Genomic DNA, 19,514 nt, shown 5'->3' with positions numbered 1-19,514 from the left:
ATATCCGGATAACAGTGCTAACACGATCATTAGGGGTCGGGAAAGCCTCAACCCATCGAGTAAAATGATCCACCATCACCAGGAGGTATTTATAAACCCCTATCTTAGGTAATTCCATGAAGTCAATCTGTAGTCGTTGAAACGGGCGTACGGCTATATCGCGACCGCCAGGCATTTCCTGGCGCATGACTTTCTTATTCACTTGCTGACAGATTGGGCACCCCTGAGTACTTTGCTTGGCTATGGTGTATATTCCCGAGCAATTAAAGGACCGTACAAAAGCATCAACAAGTGCCTGTGTTCCCCAATGTGTCTGCTGGTGGAGCTGATCAATAATCTGACGACCCAAGGTTTTGTTCAGTACTTGGCATCCCTCTGCCTTCCACCACAACCCATCGGCAGTTTGACGCATTCCATGGTCTTTCATATAAACCTCCTCTTCCCGTGAAAAGATGGGAGTCTTTTGAACCTCATGTGGGGTGGGAAGTAACAGCTGCATGTCTATTTTTTTCTGTGAGTGCAGCCTGTTTGGCAGCTTCATCTGCCCGTCTGTTCCCCTGTGCTTCAGGACTGTCAATAAGTTGATAGCCCCGTACATGAACTACAGCTATCTCCTCAGGTAACATAAGAGCATCTAAGGATTGAACAATTAAGTTTTCATGGATCAACTTTTGTCCTTTCCCAGTTATCATTCCCCTCTCTTTCCAAATCTTTCCAAAGGTGTGCACTATACCAAAAGCATACTTGAAGTCGGGATAGATTGTCTCCACCTTTCCCTCTAAACCCTGGAGAGCTCTACAGAGGGCATATAATTCACAGGATTTTGCTGACCAATGACCGGGAAGACGTCCGGCTTCAATCACAACTCCTTCATTCCCATCCACTATACTATACCCGCTATAACGAATGCCGTCAATGCAGCGGGAAGATCCATCAATAAACCACCTTTCACCCTCCCGTAAAGGTTCATCACTTAAATCATCTCTAATTTTTGTCTGTAAATCTATCACTTCTAAACATACATGCACTAAATCATTGGGGACAGTATCAGAATCTGGAGAAACCAAGAAGGCAGCTGGATTCTGTTCTTTCTTCATAATCAGTGTCAAATCATCCCTATCCATGAGAATCGCTTCATACTTTAAAATTCTAGAATCAGTAAGTCACCTTCCGGCACGTTGTAAGAGAATGGTGCGGACTGTGTGAGGGGTATGAACTAACATCGGGGCACCAAACGTAATCTTTTGTCCTTCTTCGACTAAAATAGCAAAAAGAAGTCATGAGGTTGCTCTGGCAGATAATGTGAAGTTAAACCCGAAGAGTTTCCATAAGTTCTTCTTTCTTTGGCTTGGCTTCGCGGACGAAGATTTATGGAGGGGGTAAATGTCCATGTCAGCTGCAGGCTCGTTTGTGGCTGACAAGTCCGATGCGGGACAGGCAGACACGGTTGCAGCGGTTGCAGGGGAAAATTAGTTGGTTGGGGTTGGGTGTTGGGTTTTTCCTCCTTTGTCTTTTGTCAGTGAGGTGGGCTCTGCGGTCTTCTTCAAAGGAGGTTGCTGCCCGCCGAACTGTGAGGCACCAAGATGCACGGTTTGAGGCGTTATCAGCCCACTGGCGGTGGTCAATGTGGCAGGCACCAAGAGATTTCTTTAGGCAGTCCTTGTATCTCTTCTTTGGTGCACCTCTGTCACGGTGGCCAGTGGAGAGCTCTCCATATAACACGATCTTGGGAAGGCGATGACCCTCCATTCTGGAGACGTGACCTACCCAGCGCAGTTGGATCTTCAGCAGCGTGGATTCGATGCTGTCGGCCTCTGCCATCTCGAGTACTTCGATGTTAGGGATGAAGTCGCTCCAATGAATGTTGAGGATGGAGTGGAGACAACGCTGGTGGAAGCGTTCTAGGAGCCGTAGGTATATTAAGAGTAAAAGGATAGTCAAGGACAAAATTGGTTCCCTTGAGGATCAGAGTGGTCAACTATGTGTAGAGCCTCACAAAATGGGGGAGATCTTAGACAGTTTTTGCATTAGTATTTACTTAGGAAACTGGCATAATGCATAAGGAATGAAGGGAAACAAACAGAAGGGTCATGGAACATAAGGAGATTAAGGTGGAAGAAGTCCTAGCTGCCTTATAGTGAATAAAGATAGATAAATTATCTAGGCCAGATATGATATTCCTTCAGACCTTGAGAAAGACTAGTGTAGAAATTGCAGGGTCCGTGGTCAATATATTCAAAATGTCCTTAGCCATGGGTGAGTTGCCAGGGATTGGAGGGTAGATCATGTTGTTCTGTTGTTTAAAAAAGGCTCCAAAATTAAACCAAGTAATTATAGGCTAGTGAGCCTGACATCAGTAGTAGGTATATTATTGGAAGGAGTTCTGAGAGATAGGTTATATAGATATTTGGACTGCCATGGGCTGATTAAGAACAGTCAACATGGCTTAATGTGTGATAGGTCATGTTTAACAAATCTTGTAAAGTTTTTCAAGGAGGTTACCAAGAAGGTAGATTAAGGAAATACTGTGTTGTCTACATGGACAAAGCACCACATGGAAGGTTAGTCAGCAAGGTCGTATGGCTATCCCTTGAGGTCAAGGATGATGGACTTCATTCCACTAATCTATTTATGGGCTCTTAAGTGACTTATGAGTCCAATCTTGGCTTTGAAAGATCTTCCTCATTCAGGATAGGATTCGTAATTGGCTGTGTGGGAGAAAACAGAGAGTGGTAGTGGATGGTGGCTTCTCAGACTGGAGGCCTGTGACTAGTGGTATGCCTCAGGGATCCATACTTGGATCATTGTTGTTTGTTGTATTATGAATAATCTGGATGATAATGCTGATGACACAAAGATAGGAGACATTGTTGAGAGCGAGGAAGATTTTCAAAGCTTGCAGAAAGATCTGGACCAACCGGGAGAATGGGCCAAAAAATGGAACTTGGAGTTTAATGCAGACAAGTGTGAGGTCATGCATTTTGGAAGGGCAAACCAAGGTAGGACATACACAGTAAATGGTAGAGCACTGAGGAGAACAGAGAAGCAGAGAGATCTGGGAATACAGATACATTGTTCCCTGAAGGTGACATTGCATGTGGACAGGGTTGTAAAGAAAGCTTTTGGCATCTTAGCTTTTATAAATCAAAGTATTGAGTATAGGAGTTGGGATGTTATGTTGAAGCTGTTTAAGACATTGGTGAGGCCAAATTTGGAATATTGTGTGCGGTTCTCTGGCTGTCTAGTTGCAGGGGATGGATATCAGAAAGATTGAAAGAGTGCAGAGATTTACTAGGATGTTGCTGGGTCTTCAGGAGTTGAGTTACAGGAAAAGATTAAACAGGTTAGGATTTTATTCCGCTGAGCGATGAAGAATGAGGAGAGAATTAACCGAGGTTTACAAGATTATGAGAGGTATAGACAGAATGGATGTGAGTAGGCTTTTTCCACTTAGATTGGGGGAGATAAATGTGATAGGTCATAGTTTTAAGCTGAAAGGGAAAAGGTTTAGGGGGAACATTAATCGTGGGAGTGTGGATGAGCTACCATCTGGTGTGGTGAATGTGGGCTCAATCTTGAGTTTTAAGAGTAAATTGGATAGATACAAGGATGGGAGAGGTCTGGAGGGTTATAGAATGAGAGCAGGTCAGTGGGATTAGCAAAATAATAGTTGCCACATACTAGAATGGCTGAATGGCCTGTTTTCTGTGCTGTAGCATTCTATGGTTCTAGGTTTGCATATACAGTATATCATTCTAGAACCATGAATAAAGCTAACTCTTAACTACCATATATATTCAGTGAATAAGTAGTGAAACCCTAAAAAAAATCCTCAAAAGTGGGGTGGTGTCGATTTATACATCAGATATACTTTTGAGACCTTAAATTCACCAAAAAAAAAACAAATTGACATCAATTTGGAATGTAAATCGATGCTGGAAGCATCTCCCCACCAGCTGCACTGCTGCTCCCCGACACCTCCCCATTGCTGAGCGCCACCATAACCGTTCCTACCTGGGACCCTGATGTTGCCGTCGCTGCTCCTGCCTAGTAGGCCGAAGTTCCTGCTCCCGACGGGAGCACAATGTTGCTGTTCCAGCTCCATGGGCCGTCGCTGCTGATGCCTAGTAGGCCAATGTTTTGTTTTTACTCACTTAATTTACAGGTTTGTTACTTGTGATCAGGGTGCTTGTAAAAGTTTGGGTTGTTCATGGGAGGCTTGGACAGCCCAAAAAATGTGGGTCGACTTATACACCGGACGTAACATAAAACCATTAAAATGAGGCTAAGAAAGAGGGTTGACTTATATGCCAAAATATACGGTACTTCTAAAGTTCAAAACCCACAGGGGATGTACACTAAATATAATCAAAGCATTGAGATTCAAACCGAGAAATGAATAAAAATAATTGCACACTATTTCCAATCCTACTTTCATGATGACTCAGACTATTAGGATCCCCTATTAGGATCCCCTATTAGGATCCCCTATTAGGATCCCCTATTAGGATCCCCTATTAGGATCCTCTTGTACTTCACTTACGTAATCATTAAAATAGAATATCAGCTAGTGCTAAGTGTAACTGTAGTTTTTAAAAAATGACATCAATAATTCTGAACTATTCCATGAAGTATTTGCTCCATTAAATCACAACCAGGGACATGCAGTAAATTAAGATCTTACAACTGATGCCCACATGCAAGGAATTAACCACTAAAACTCCTTTAAGCTTATGTGTTTGAATGGTGAGAAAAAAAGAGGAATACTGAGCAAAGGTTTTGCCCTAATGTGGCAAGAAAGACGGAGACGAAGAGATGAAGCAGCGGACCAGTGAAGGGCTCTGAGGCTGAATAATATATGGGCAGTGAGCTGTTGGCGACTCAAAGCGAGGAACCCACGCAGGCTGTGGGTTGCTGGTGACTGCAGTCAAGGTATTCACACTGGTCTGCTGATTGCTGGAGACTTGCTCAAGACTGGCTGAAGGGGTACCAGATATCAGAACTGGAATGCGAGAGGGTGCTGAAGGGTTCCTGGTCGTGTCAATGGTTTGGATCTGGAGCTCAGGCTGCTGATGGTTGAGACTGGACTTGGTGTGGCTACAGGGGCCTGCAGGAGCACTGGAGGAGAATCCATGGACTCCCAGTGTCTCAGAGGAGACTCTCTTTTTCTTCTCTTTCTCTGACTGTAAAAGGCGCTTCAGGCAATTTCTGCCGATGGCGAATCTGTCTGCCTTACAACAGACAAAAAAAAATTGGTATAATATTGCACTGTCTTTATTACATGAAAATAAATTGAATCTTGAATTCGAGAAATAATGAGGGGATTTTACTGATTTTACTGTGATTGTCCTCTGAGCCTTCTCCTCCAGCTACTCCAAGGGATACTGTGTAATTAAAGCTGTTTATCATTCCTGCCTCATGCCTAATTGAAAGAAACCCCTACTGCACTGCATCATTTCTGAGGAACTTCTGCTGAGTTCCCTTTCTCTTGGAAATTACAAGCTTCAAAAACATAAATTGGGCATCACTAATTACAACTTCTGAATTAACTGCACTGCCACGACAATCACAATAAGCACTGAAATTAAAAAAAAAGCAATTGCTTAGCTCCCTGTCCTCACACATATCTTGCCAAAGCCTCTCAGGACAGATGCAGCAACAATCAGAAAATACAGTTAACACAGTAGTACAGCTGGTTGGGTTTTTGCCTCAGTTCCTGTGATCCAGGTTTAATCCTGACCACTGATTCTGTCTGACCTTCTATAGAACTGTATGGGTCTCTTCTGGGTGCTCCAGTTTCCCACTTCATCTCAGATATGTGAAGCTTGGTAGATTAATAGTCACTGCAAATTGTTCCATGGCTTAATATTGTGGAGCAGGGGAGAGAAGAGAATTGATGGGAATGAGAAACAAACTGATTATAGGGAAAATTAATGGGGAAAAGGGAATGCTCAGACTCAATGGCTTCATTTCATGTCATAAAGAAATATGGAAATATAGAAAAGTCCTACAGATTTCAGATTTTCAAAAAGGTTCTTACTGTTTTTAGTTGTCAGCCTCAAAACCCTCAGCGGAAGGCATTTCTGAGGTAATGGGAGATCCATGGGGTGAAGGTTGAAGACTGGATAATAAAGTCTACTAATACACCATCATCCTTCACCTTCCCAAGGTAAAGATAGATCATTGTGAACCCATTAAGATCCATACATAGGTGTGGCAGCCAGGTGAAGATGGGTGATACATTCATGTACAATTGCTCACAAAAAGATCTTGAGAAATTGGCTATAAAACAGTGATTTGACCTGAGCCTCAGCTCCACTTGCCTGTATGTTTTCACAATCCTTCTCTCATCTCTGGACCAAAAATCTGTATTGTTGTTGAATATGTTCTCAAGGTAAAGAAACAGAAGTAAGCCATTTGGTCCATTGGCTGCTTCATTTATGTACCAAGATACATTGAAAATGTTTGTTTTACCAACAGTCCACCTTGTCAACCAATACAACAGTGGAGACACAGTGCAGAATACAGAGTTTCAGAACAAGATGGTAATGAGTAAGAGTTTATTGTCATACTCAGAAGTTCAATATATATGTATATATATATGTATATATGCACTGAAAGTTTTTACATGCTGCAGCCAAACAGATACACCAACTACAATAGTATACATTAAATTACTTCAGTACAGAAAGATAATAAATATAATAGATAGATAGAATTCATGAGTGTACAAGGTGTATTGCTGTTGAGGATGACACTGGAGGAGGTGTTGTCACCAATCCTAACCAATTACCATCTGCAGGACAGTAAGTCAAAGACCCATTTGAAGAGGGTTTGCTGAAACCAAAGTCTTGGAGTGTGTGAATGAATTTATTTGGCATGGTGGTGCTGAAGTCATAGAACATGAAGAGATGGAACACACAATTTGGTCTTTTGGTCTGTCAGGTCTGAGCTGAAAGTTATATACACTAATCTCATTTTTTTAATTCTCTCCACACTCTACATATTGGGGGGGTGGGGTGCATTTATAATGACTAATGAACTAACCAACCTGCATGTCTTTGGATGTGGGAGGAAGCTTGAGCGTTTATAGGAAACCCATGCAGTCACAAAATGAACATATAAACTCCACTCAGAGCATCTGAGGGTAGAATTGAATCCAGGGCTCTGGTGCTATGAAGCAGTGTCTCTTCCAGCTGTACCACCTTGCTGCTCTAGAAGAAATTCCTTGTCATCTCCATCATAGAGTCATCCAGCACAGAAAAAAGTTCTAAGCTCAATTTGCCCATGGCGACCATGTTGCCATCCTGAGCTAGTCCCTCTTGCCTATATTTGACCCATATGCTTTTAAACCTTCCTTGTCCATGTACCTGTCTAAGTAACTTTTCAGTAGCATAATTGTACCCACTTCTACAGTTTCCTCTGACAGCTCATTCCATATACAAAGCTCTCTCTGTGCAAAACAATTGTCCCTCAGGTTCCTTTTAAATCTTTCCCCTCTCACCTTAAATGAAAAATCCCTTATTCTAAATGTATGCTCTATAGTTTTTAAATTTAAATTTTACATTTTAATTTTTATACTTAGCTTTTTATTTAAATTTAGGTTTACAGCTAGGTAACAGGCCCTTTCAGCCTTTGAGCCCATGCTGACCAATTGACCTACACCCCTGGTATGTTTTGAATGGAGTGAAAAAACCAAAGCCCCGGAAAAACCCCACACAGATATGGGGAAAACTCCTTGCAAACAATGCCAAATTTGATCCACGGTCACTGGCACTGTAACAGCGTGGTGCTAACTGCTACATTAACTGTGCCACTCCAACCTTGATTCTGCCACAAGATCAAGCATCCTCCTAGCACCAAATGGAAGAGTTTCACGCAAGTTCACAATCGAATAACGATATAGATGACCGGAATGTCAAACAATCACGAAGAACTTTACAGTTCTTAAGCCCAGATTTATTTAACCTGTTTCCATTATTTATGTTTATTTATGTTTATTATTTATAAACAGAACTCAAACTTAACTGTGTCAATTGAACTCATTTGTTTTCTGCTCCTTCTTGATCTTTTCTCGACCACATCAATCTGAGCTTTTCCGCTTTTAAAAAAAAGTATTTCATTAAATACTCTTCAATTTCAGTATAAATCTGGTGCAAATGTTTCTTTTATGATCTTGGCCTGACTGTCAATCTAAGTCTATGTTAAAGTATGTAACAAAATGAATTTGCACTTTGTGTTAAAATTACTCTATAGTTAATAACTCTCAGGAATCTGGATGAGCGCCAACAATAATGAAATAGTTTCTCTATCCTCAATTGTAGACTTCCTTTCCACTAATGGCAGACAATATGTTCATCCTATAAAACTCAGAGGCAAGATTAATGTTGAATTAATCACAGAGAGCATAATTTCTGTCCCTTTTCACGTGACCCACCTTCTACAGGCAAAATTGCCAAAATATCAAAAAATGACATGTTGAATGTAGAGGCTGGCAGAATGAAGGGTTCTCTACATCTCTTCTGTCTGGGGGAAATTTTCACCTTACTATCCTTTGCATCCAGCAGATCATTTCTGCCAGCGGCGACCAGTCATATCTTCCCCTTTCTGTTTTCTGCAGGAAACTTTCTCTCTAAATTCCATTGTTCACATATCCCTCCCCATCCATTTGACCACCACCCCCCCTCGCATTTTCCCCTGCCACCAAATGAGAAGCAACACCTGTCCCTACACTTTGTCCTTTATCTCAACCCAGGGATCCAGGTGAGGCAGAGATTGACATGGACGTCCTCTAATTCATCTATTACAATCAGTGCTCTCAATGTGGCCTCATTCTACTTTAGTGCCAAATGCAGTCAAGGCAACTGACTGCTTTGGCTATTACCTATGCTCTCTCCACAATGGTCATCTGAACAAAAATTTTTATATCCTCTTCCCATTTCAATGCCAAACTTTTTGTCCTCAGCTTTCTTCACTGCCAGGGTGAAGCCAAATGCAAACATATTTTGCTGAAGTAGTCTTGACCCAATGGCATGAATGTTGAATTCTTCAATTTCAAGTAATCCACACTCCACTTGTTTCTTTTTCTTTCCTTCATATTCACGTACTCTCATGCATACATTTCTTTCCAAATCCTGCTGCCCCAGACTCCTGTTAGCCAGTTTCCTTCTCCATCTCAAGTTGGCTTGATCTGTCTTTTACCCATACACTTCTCTTACTGGCTCTCCTATCACATCTGCCAACTGTTCTCATCTGGTCACCATCTCTCCCATAACTGGTTCCTCACATCACCTGCCTTTCCAACAGATTCAATAATCAGAAATCCTTTGTTGTCTCGACTTATCACCTCCCAGGTTATCTCGTTATCTCCAATTTTTGCTACTTCACCTCCCCTATTTTCTCATCAAGCCTTCCTCACCTGCATCCATCTCCAGCATGCAGCACTTGCCTCACTCTGCACCCTCATTTCTTTAAACTATCTACCTCTCCTTTTTTCTTTCAGTTCTAATGCAGGGTCTCAACCAAAATCATTGACCATCTCTTTCACCCAGAGATGTTGCCTCACCCATTACATTTCTCCTGCAATTTGTTTATTGCTCTGCAGTTTCTTGTGTCTCCACTGATCTCTTGTTTGTGTTGTGTTTTGTTTTATCTATTTCCATTGAACTGTACTGTGACTGTCTTTCTTTTCTTCTTTGGCTTGGCTTCGCGGATGAAGATTTATGGAGGGGCAATGTCCATGTCTGCTGCAGGCTCGTTGGTGACTGACCAGTCCGATGCGGGACAGGCAGGCACGGTTGCAGCGGTTCCAAGGGAAGATTGGTTTGTTGGGGTTGGATGTTGGGTGTTTCCTCCTTTGTCTTTTGTCAGTGAGGTGGGCTCTGCGGTCTTCTTCAAAGGAGGTTTCTGCCTGCCAGACTGTGAGGCACCAAGATGCATGGTTGGAGGTGATATCAGCCCACTGGCGGTGGTCAATGTGGCAGGCACCAAGATATTTCTTTAAGCAGTCCTTGTACCTCTTCTTTGGTGCACCTCTGTCTCGGTGGCCAGTGGAGAGCTCGCCATAGAACACGATCTTGGGAAGGCGATGGTCCTCCATTCTGGAGACGTGACCCACCCATCGCAGTTGGGTCTTCAGCAGTGTGGATTCGATGATTGCGGACTCTGCCAGCTCGAGTACTTCGATGTTGGTGATGAAGTCGCTCGAATGAATGTTGAGGATGGAGTGGAGACAGCGCTGATAGAAGCGTTCTAGGAGCCGTAGGTGATGCCGGTAGAGGACCCATGATTTGGAGCCGAACAGGAGTGTGGGTATGACAATGGCTCTGTACACGCTGATCTTTGTGTGTTTCTTCAGGTGGTTGTTTTTCCAGACTCTTTTGTCTCCGAACCCTTCTCCATTAACAACGGCATGAAGCAAGGCTGTGTCCTCGCACCAACCCTCTTTACTATCTTCTTCAGCATGATGCTGAAACAAGCTATGAAAGACCTCAACAATGAAGACGGTGTTTACATCCGGTACCGCACGGACGGCAGTCTCTTCGATCTGAGGCGCCTGAAAGCTCACACCAAGACACAAGAGCAACTTGTCCGTGAACTACTCTTTGCAGACGATGCCGCTTTAGTTGCCCATTCAGAGCCAGCTCTCCAGTGCTTGACGTCCTGTTTTGTGGAAACTGCCAAAATGATTGGCCTGGAAGTCAGCCTGAAGAAAACTGAGGTCCTCCATCAGCCAGCTCCCCACCATGACTACCAGCCCCCCCACATCTCCATTGGGCACACAGAACTCAAAACGGTCAACTAGTTTACCTACCTCGGCTGCACCATTTCATCTGATGCAAGGATCGACAACGAGATAGACAACAGACTCGCCAAGGCAAATAGCGCCTTTAGAAGACTGTGACTGTACTGTGATATTATTTCATCCATTATTTGTTATGTCACCAGGGGTTTAGAATAAACAATATGTTGCAAGATGGATGTTAATCATGGATGAAGTAGATCATTGGAGGATTGGAAAACTTCGTACTGTTTCAGTGGCAAATGACTAATCCACCATGTTCGTCTCTTAGCCAATACAGCCATACCCTGAAATATGAAGTACATCATTTTTGATGTGAAATCTCAAATGAAAATGGGTTTGAATGGAGTTCCATGATTCTTCACCACCCCACATAGCTTTAATATCTATCTGGCCCAGCAGATTATTTTTAAGCCTTCAGGGAAGTGGTGTGGCTAGAGAAATTTCAATTGTGATCCTTGGAATTGAGAAAGTTAGCACAGATTTAATAGAAAAGGCATGACATAGAATATGGAATATAGAACAGTACATCACAGAAATAGGCCCTTTGGCCACATGTCTGAGCCAAACATTGTGATGTTTATTTTACTGTAATAAACAAATGAGTTCTTTTAAAGTAATTATACTTTATTAGCTAAATCACAAGACCAGGTTGAGGCATCCATCTTGAATCCAACTGAAGTTGCAAAAAACTAGGCTCTGACTCCCTCTAATGGTCAGGAGTGTCACTATCACTCTATCACTACATCCCCTTTCCTTGAGGTGTTTAATCTAACAACACTAATACAGTATTCATTTCAATTTAAAGTTCAACACAAGGTTAAACACAACATCAGCAGCACAAACTTTAGAAGGGTGCAGTTCCTTTTCTTTTAGAGATTCAGTGCGTCAGGTGCTTTGATAGCACATGTGGATTTTCTTAACATGGGTGCTTGTGCCACCTCTGCTGGTCAACTTCTGTCCAGCACTGGTATTGTTTCCTCTGTTGCTGTACAGGCTGGATCTTCTGCATTTGTCTGTTCCTGTAATGTCTCTTGCATTTTCAGCAGGTTCTTTTGATTCCTCCTCTGTTCTGACAGTGTCGTATCTTAGATTTACTTCCTCCAGAACAGAAGTCTTTTTTGTCTCAGGTGTGGAAATCTCTGAATCTCACTGTGTCATGTTGTGATAGTGGCTCTCTAAGCTTCTGGCTGACTTGTCATAGTTTGCTTTTTGTCTCCATTGAGAACACTTTTGTTTTAATTCAACATCTGTTCATGTTTGGGTCTGCAGAATAGGGAAGTGTGGTGCACAGTCCACATTCCATCAGAAGCTCAGTGGGTAACATGCCATGATCAAGTGGTGAAGCTTTGTAACTCAATCAAGCTAAATACAGATCTGACTCACCCTCTTCTGCTTTCTTGAGCAACTGTTTAACTATGTGAACTCCTTCCTGTGCTTTACCATTTGATTGTGGTTGCAGAGGACATGAGGTCATATGTCAAAAATCATACTCTTTGGCAAAGTTCCGGAATTCTCTACAGCTGTAGGGTTGGTCAATTGTCATTGAAGACAATTTGAGGAATTCCATGTCTGGCAAAGGTCGATTTGATATATTTGATTACAAAAGCAGCAGACATATTAGGAAGCAGTGCAATCTCCAGATAGTTCAATAGATAATCAATAACCAACAACTAATTACTTCCATTCATGTGGAACAGACGAGTCCTAACTTTCTGCCATGGTTCTGCTGGCACATCAGTTATGATCACAATTTGTCTGCTTTGTGTGATGTTTCAGAGAGGTCTCACAGCTGGAAACCATCCTCTCAATTTCAGCATTTATCCCTGGCCAATAAAGAGCATTTCTGTCCCTCCTCTTGTACTTTTCCATTCCAAGGTCCCCCTCAGGCACCCTTTTCAGCATCTGTTGTCACAGTGATTGAGGAATAACAATTCTGCTCTGCCCACTGCCAACACTCAGCTCTGTTCTGATGTTATAGTATTGCTGACATTCATTTCTAGGCCATTCTTCATTCAAATTCTTGATGATCTTCTGTAGAACTGTGTCCTTTTCTATTTTAGCTGTGATCTGCTTAGATTTCATGTAAGACCTAGAAAGAAATTGATTCATCAGATTCACGTGGAGATTCACATCTGTCTCTGTGAAACTCTTATTCTGTGTTCACTCTGTGTTATTGCCCTGGATAATGCATCAGCTAACACAATGCATTTCCCTGGTATGTACATCCTCTTCACTAGGCTTAAGTTTTCAGAGGTTTTGTCACCCAGCAGTGATTCATGTGACTACTGTGAACCTGAGGTGGTGCTCTTTATCTCTAATTTTCACCTTGAGCTTGCATGTACCTTTCATGTCCATGCTCTGTCCATTGTAAGCTTTAATCTGTACAGGATTTCCATGGATGTATGGCTTTATCTTTATTGCCCTGATGTTGTTCACAGATCAAATTGACCTTTTCCCCTGTGTCCAGCTTGAAATGAATATTTGCTCCATTTGTATGCAATAACACTGTCCACTTGTCCTGCTCGACTCTGTTCACACTTGCCTGTTCAGTGCCTGTTGGTTTAGAATCTTTCTGTATTACTATGTCTACAAACATGATGCCCAAATCAAATTAAAACTCTGCTGCTTCCACCTGATAGATATCCCTCCATCCCCTTCATATTCATGTGTTTATCTGGAGGCCTCTTAAATGCTACTATTATATCTGCTTCCACCATAAGTCCTGCCACCTCGTACCAGGTTCCTATCATTCTTTGTGTAAAATATTTGCCCCACACATCTCTGTTAAATTTTCTTCCTTCACCTTAAATGTATGTCCTTTGGTGTGCACACTTTTGCCCTGGAAACTATTGGAAAGCACTCAATTACAATGGATTTTGATTGAATACATGAAGCAAAATTGTTTACACTGCTCAGAGAGACAGTTACTAGAGAACATCATAGAGAAAAGACCTTGACAGTGCATGGAGAGAAATGTTTTGTGCAGTTGTATATTATGATCCTGAATGAAACATTTGAGTGACAGGTAGAAGCAAATTCAATGTAATTTGCAAAAGAGAATTCTGAATATTTACTTTAATTGAAACATTTTGAAAAATATTACATGCTATGAGTGAAATTTCCTTCCTGGATAGCTCTAGATAGGGAAGGGGACCATGGTTGATGATGACATGAAGGAGAGATAAAGCATTCAACATACATCTATCTAAATTCCTGCTGGTGGCTTTTAGCTGGTGACTGTTCTTAGAACTAGTGTGTCTGGCTGTCAGATGCATGCATTAACGCTTTCCCTTGATGCTCACACCTAAACATTTAGCATTGGAACAGATATTTGCTGATAGGGGGTGATAACATTGAGAAGGCAGAAACAAAGATATTGGAACATTTCTGGTTTCAGAAATCTATGAATGTCAACACTGCCCTCTTCAGTCATTGGAACAGAACATATTCAGAGCGGTCAATTTGGATGATCCATTTTACAATATGAAGATTGACAGAGTTGACTTTAGAAGTAAGCCAGTAATATAATCTCATTTGTTTTTGAACCAGACGTCCCTGTGTTCAAATTCATGTCAGAATCACCACTGTGGCACCAGTGAGAGTCCAGCTTTCAAACAAACTACAAAACAAAGTTGTTTCTCCCCTAGAAGGATGTGAAATATCCCATGGCACTCTTTTTATATAGAAGTACAAGAGATTTTTCCAAATGTGGGAAACAATGCTATTCTCACACCAACATCCAAAATAATTGTGCGTGGAAGATTTTTGATTATATCTATCATTATACTTAAAAGTACTTTATTAATATTTGGGGACTGGGTGTCGTTGTAAATGGTGCTGAAGAATAATTTCTTCCTCCTTGTTTAGAACATTAGCATTGATGGATTTAAGATTCTCTATTAAGAGATTTCTTTTTTTTCTTTCTTACACCATTTATAGCAAACCCTTAACCTTCACAAAACACCCACAGAAAATTGACAAGAATTTTAAGGTATGGGTTCTTTTGTTCAGGAGGAATTATCCTCTACACAATTATTGAGCAAGGTCATACAATGCACAACCCCTTCCAACTCAAGTATCTACTAATAGGAAAGCAATATAATGCCTGACTTTTACCCTGGATTTGGTGGGTTTATCAACGTCCGTAGAATTTACTACCTTGAGAATATCCGAGGCAAATCTCTCAGAAAATAAATGAGAAATGAGAGATGACATGTGTTGAAATCTGGAGCCAAAGATAATCTACAGGAGGGTCAGTGGGTCAAGTAGTAACTGTTGAGGAAATGGAATATGAACGTTCATCAAGACTGAGAGGAGAGATAACCAGTACAAGGAAGACTGGTGAGACAGAGGCCAATTGGCATTGGTGAACTTGGGAAGGCTGAAGGATGAAAGACAAATGGAGCTGGGTAGGGGAAGGAGAGGGAAAGAGTTGGGAGAGTGAGGCTGGTGATTCACAAGTTGTAAAGACATAGAGTGAAAAAGTAGATTTCCAGTCCCTATTCTGCACTTCGCCATCTTGTTTTTTGAAATGATGCCATCCCTTTCTTCCAGATTCTCCACCTTCATCAAATGAGGTCTCAACATGAGGTCTTCAAAGCTGCCACCCAACACAAAATAATCTGGTTGGGTAGTTTACAGCCCAATTGTATGAATATATCATTTTAATTCCAGTTAATCCTCACCTCTTGAGCATTTGTCACTCTCTTCTGATCCACCTTTGAATTCCTCCTCCACCTCCTCCCCCCCCCATCTCTTTACCAGTTTTTATCTGACATCCCCATCTCTGCTGCAACCCATTTTCATCCCCATCTCTCTCCATCCACAGATTTCACCCACTGGATCCACTTCACTTTCTCATTCCGTCTGGCCCCATCTGTCCTTCAATTCTCCTTTTATGGTTCCCATAATAACCATTACCACCTATTGTAATGTTAGTGAGTTTATTGTCATAATCAGTGTACAATGCACATACCCTGTAAACATTGGCTGCAGCCAAACATGAAAAAAACAATAGAATATATTAAATTAAAAATAGATAATAAATACAAAAGGTAGGTTGCTCATATCCACAGTTACCATGGTGTAAGTAAAAATTGTGGTGTTACGATAGTGCAGCCAGCCCTATTATGATGTTGTGTTTCAAGGGGAAGTTCAAGAGCCTGCTGGACATTGGAAAAAACTGATCTTGACCAAAAAGTGCTGGTCTTCAGGATTCTGTATCTTCTGTCTGAAGGTAGCAGTAGGAAGAGGTTGTGATCAGGGTGACAAGGTCCAAAAATGAGGCAGTGTCTCACATAATCTATTGCATCTGAAAGATTTATGTACTGTAATGTTTGGTCCAGATTTAGTCCCAGATGATATATGTAATGAAGATAATTAGCCCAACAACATTATTAGTTCATGCATTCTAATCTCAATTTGAAAATGTCTTCCTCAAACTTACTTAAGTTACAGATTGTACTTTTAATATATGCAAGTACCTTTAAATTTATTATTTTAGTTATCTTTCCCATGAACCATTTTCCTGTCTTCATCTGATTGTAAAATGGCAGTTAAATGCTATTGGGCCTTGCATCATAGAATATTCCTCTGGAAGATATAACAATGTGGAAGGTACAACAAACTAAGTGTGTTATTTGTCAAAACAAAGTCATCAGAGAGGATCATAACACTACATTGAAAATATAATTCCCTTGATTTCTTTTTATACGAATTCTCAGTCAATCTTCCCACTTTCCTGACCACAAATAATGAGTGCAGCGGAAAGATGGGAACAGGTAAGATTGGAATCAGTGAAGGTAACATATTTACATAGATTTCTAGAAGATCAGGTGCCACGCAAAAGTCTTCCACGTGGATTTGGGGGCTAATATTTTAGCATGGATAGAGGATGGGTTAACCAATAGAGGAGAGAAATGTGGAAAATATAGGTGTTACTCTGGGCAGCAATCAGTGGTTAGTGGTGTGCTGCAGGAATCGGTGTTGGACCTGCAACTGTTCACAATACAATGTATCGTAGAGTGTGTGCTACCGTGAAGTGTGGAAAGAAGACACACACGAGGAGTCGAAGACTGATTTATTGACAGGAGTGACATCACAGCAGTATTGATCTCTTGTTGGGAGGAATTCCCACTATTGCTCATTGTTTCCCGCCATGCAGGTGGTCACCTGGGATGAAGGTCATTGGCCCCATTGGAGTCTACACATTTGCTGTGCTCATCTGCTCTTTTGTGTTCCGGGTCATGTCCCGGTTAGCGGGCCCCTACAGAATCTAAATTTTCTGATGACAAATTATGTAGAGGATAAGGAGAGTGAAAAGAGATATAGATAGGTGAAGTGAGTGTGAAAAGTCTGGAAGATGGAGTAGAATTCTGATAAATGTGAAATCGTCCACTTTGAAAGGAAAAATAATAAATTAGTTTATTATTTAAAAGTTGAAAAAATTGCAGCATTCTGTTATACAGAGAAACCTAGGAATGTTTGTACATGAATCATAACAAAACATTCCAGGTACCGCAGGCTATCAAGAAGCTAAATGCAATGTTGTCCTGACTACAGGAGGTGTAAATTTAAATGCAGGGAGATTCTACTACAATTGTACAAGGTACTGGAGAGGCAATAATTGGAGCATTGTATTCAGTTCTGGTCTCCTTACTTGAGGCTTTGAATGCTGTACAAACAATACCAAATTTTTTACACTTTTTTTGCACTAATATATATATATATATATATATTAAATAGTCACAGGCCTCCAGTCTGAGAAGCAATCATCCATCATTACTCTCTGATTTTTCCCTTCCAGCCATTGTCAATTCTACTTCAGTACTTCACCATAAATACCTAGCATCAGGACCTTCCTGACTAATCTCCCATGTGGGACTTTGTCAAAGGCCTTTCTAAAGTCCATGTAGAAAACATCCACAGCCTTTCCTTTATTGAAAAGCTCTATAAGATTGGTTAAACATGACCTATCCATGCATACAGCAAAGTTGACTATTGTAATAGATAAATATTTAGGAGAATTTGGTAATATTTGGGGGAATTTGGCAAAATTAGAGTTGGTTACATACATACACGCATTTTAAAATAGTTCTTATTTGAAAGATTGAATAATTTATATTTAATAAAAATTGCAGAAAGAATGGAAAGTGTGATGCACATTTCACAAGTAGGTGTTAATTGAACTGACGTCATAAAATGAATGGACTGGAGACAGGCTGGCTACAAATACCTTTCTGCAAAGTGCTCACAGGAAGGTCACTCCTGGGTTTTGTTTATCTAAGACAACAACTTGAGCAGAAGGATAACTCCTGTTGTTTGCTGAAGAAGGTGGGGGTTTTGGCAAATGAGAAAGTCACATGGGCTTTAAAGAAAGGGAGGTGTAATGGATAAATATTTATCCAATACAATATCCTTAATCAGTTTCTGGCTATCCAAATAGCTGTATATCTGAACTCTTAAAACACCTTCCAATAAGTTACCTACTACTGAAGACAGGCTCACTAGCCTATAATTTCCAGGGTTACTTTTGGAGCCTTTTATAAACAATAGAATAATGTGAGCTATCATCCAATCCTCTGGCACCACATCTGTGGCTAAGGACAATTTTAATTTTTCTACCACAGCCCAGGCAATTTCTACATTAGCCTCCTTCAAAGTCCAAGGGAATATCTTGTCAGGCCCTGGGAATTTATCCACCCTTATTTGCTTTAAGACAGCAAGCACTTCCTCCTCTTTAATCTGTATAAGTTCCATGACCTCACTGCTAGTTTTCTTTACTTCCCTCAACTCTGTGCCCATTTCCTGAGTTAATACTGATTTAAAAAAATACAAGATCTCCCCCATCTCTTTTGGCTCCATAAGAAGCCACCCACTCTGATCATCAAGGTCCCTTACTATCCTTTTGCTCTTAATATACCTGTAGAAACCCTTAGGATTTTCTTTCATACTGTCTGACAAAGCAACCTCGTGTCTTCCTATAGCTTGCCTGATTTTTTTCTTGCATTTTTTATACTCGTCAAGTTCATCATTTGCTCCAATGTTGCCTACACCTGCTATACGTCTCTCTTCTTCTGAACCAGATCCCAAATATCCCTCAAAAACCAAGGTTCCCTGTTCCTGCTAACCTTGCTTTAATCCTGACAGGAACATACAAACTCTGTACTCTCAAAATTTCACCTTTGAATGCCCTCCACTTAACTCACACATCCTTGCCCAAAAACAGGTTATCCCAATCCACACATTTTAGATCCTTTTTCAATTCCTCAAAATTGCCCTTTCTCCAATGTAGAATCTCAACCCAAGGCCCAGACCTATCCTTCACCATAATTAACTTAAAACTAATGGAATTATGATCACTGGATCAGAAATGTTCCCTTACACATATATTTGGCACCTCTCCTGTCTTGTTTCCTAATATGAGATCCAGTTTTGCATTCTCTCTGGTTTGTACCACTACCTATATAGATTTAAAAAACTTTTGTTAACATTGACAAACTCCAAGCCTCCAGCTCTTTTACTGTACGGGAGTCCATATCAATATGCAGAAGTTAAAATCTCTTACTATCACAACCTTATCTTTCCTTCAGCTGGCTATTATCTCTCTACAGATTTGCTCCTCCAATTTTCATTGACTATTAGGTGGTCTATAATACAACCCCATGAATGTGGTCGTATCTTTCCTGTTCCTCAACTCCACCCGTATAGC

At 41.0% G+C, this 19,514-nt stretch overlaps 1 protein-coding gene across 12 annotated transcripts in view; it reads right to left on the bottom strand.

Annotated features, from left to right (window-relative positions):
• map3k22 (mitogen-activated protein kinase kinase kinase 22) overlaps positions 1–19,514 on the bottom strand; it is a 179,077-nt gene that overhangs the window by 24,260 nt on the left and 135,303 nt on the right. For 8 of the 12 annotated variants that reach the window (XR_011352491.1, XR_011352495.1, XR_011352496.1 and 5 more), the window contains one exon: positions 16,300–16,396. The exons of 1 other annotated variant lie outside the window; for it this stretch is intronic. The gene's annotated coding sequence lies outside the window, so the exon portion shown is untranslated. Of the gene's footprint in view, positions 1–11,407; positions 12,894–12,961; positions 13,358–16,292; positions 16,397–19,514 lie in introns of those variants that run through there. 3 more of the 12 variants (XR_011352489.1, XR_011352490.1, XR_011352487.1) reach the window with 3 other exon arrangements.

The sequence above is a fragment of the Narcine bancroftii genome, chromosome 2 (genome assembly GCF_036971445.1).
Source record: "Narcine bancroftii isolate sNarBan1 chromosome 2, sNarBan1.hap1, whole genome shotgun sequence".
Taxonomy (NCBI): domain Eukaryota; kingdom Metazoa; phylum Chordata; class Chondrichthyes; order Torpediniformes; family Narcinidae; genus Narcine; species Narcine bancroftii.
Note: the sequence above shows the minus strand (reverse complement) of the source record. Positions and strands in the feature narration are given on the sequence as shown.